The sequence below is a fragment of the Meles meles genome, chromosome 4 (genome assembly GCF_922984935.1).
Source record: "Meles meles chromosome 4, mMelMel3.1 paternal haplotype, whole genome shotgun sequence".
Classification (NCBI taxonomy): domain Eukaryota; kingdom Metazoa; phylum Chordata; class Mammalia; order Carnivora; family Mustelidae; genus Meles; species Meles meles.
This window is the reverse complement of record NC_060069.1, coordinates 119528322-119529454: the sequence shown is the minus strand read 5'-3', so window position 1 is coordinate 119529454 and position 1133 is coordinate 119528322. Positions and strand designations below refer to the sequence as shown.

Here is a 1133-nt window from a genome sequence, read left to right as displayed (position 1 = left end):
ACAAATTTTACATGAAATTATAGTTACTATTTGATTTACTTAGTCCACATTGTGTGAAAAGGGAATAGTGTTGACTGTGGGGAAACTCAAGGAATGTGAACATTTCCTAAGGGCTTATTTGCTTGGGGTTATTGGGTATGAATATTGATATTTTTAAAGTAGGCATCATTATGATCATACTATACCTTAAAATTTACTCCACTAGCTACATTTCAAAATTGTTTCAATAAATATAGATTGCTATATGAGATAACTTAATCTTCACTTATGATGTCAGACAAGTGCTTGGGTTCAACTTTTATTGTTTATATTAAAAATGAAAGAGAATTAAATCAGTTTATTTTTGAGTTCAGTATTATTTTTTGGCATCATTTTAATCATAACATTCTGAAAATGATATTATCATATGCAAAGGATATCTGCACTTATTTGAGGGTTGAGAGGATAGTGAGAAGAATACCATAGCAATCTATCTTCCTCAAATATTTTTTACTGTTCTGCAAGATTGAGATTCAGAAATGTCCATCTGATTTTGTTTGTTACTTTTTTTCATGTAATACAAACTCTCTTATTAATGCCCTAGCTTGTGAGACAAATATCATCTCTTACCTATCATCCCGTCCTTAACACTCATAGACACACACAACACACACACTTATTCTATGGTCTATGAACTGACATCTGTAGTCTAATCTCACGGAAGTCTTTATTATTTTTTTTTCTTTTAGGGGAAAGCAAGAATACAGTCCCCATTACCACAAATTTTGCAGTTCACTTTTCCACATTTGGGAAAATCACAGGGGTAAGCACATTCAGAGGGCAATGAGTAAGACTTGCCCTGGGAAAAAACACCTTCTTGATCATGGTATCTCGCCTGCCAGGTAAGTATCACAGAAGTCTTTTTATGTTATATTCCCTTGTCCATGCATTTACCCAAACTGTTTACTCTGGAATATCCTTTCCCTTAGTTTTACTTGATGATGACTACTCAGTATTCATCTTTGAGAAATTCTTTTAATTTTCATCTAAAATATGATGGCATGTTGAGCACCTGTGCAATATTTCTGCTTGCTAAATAATGAATAGCAAGATGTATAATTTTCTACAGTTTACTTCTGTGACAGGCATAAGGA

The 1133-nt window shown here is 32.8% G+C and overlaps 1 non-coding gene across 1 annotated transcript; it reads right to left on the bottom strand.

Moving 5' to 3' along the window:
• Window positions 1-726: 726 nt before the first annotated feature.
• LOC123940962 lies at window positions 727-889 on the bottom strand. Its single transcript, XR_006818122.1, has one exon. It is a non-coding gene; the product is annotated as a U1 spliceosomal RNA (small nuclear RNA).
• Window positions 890-1133: the final 244 nt, after the last annotated feature.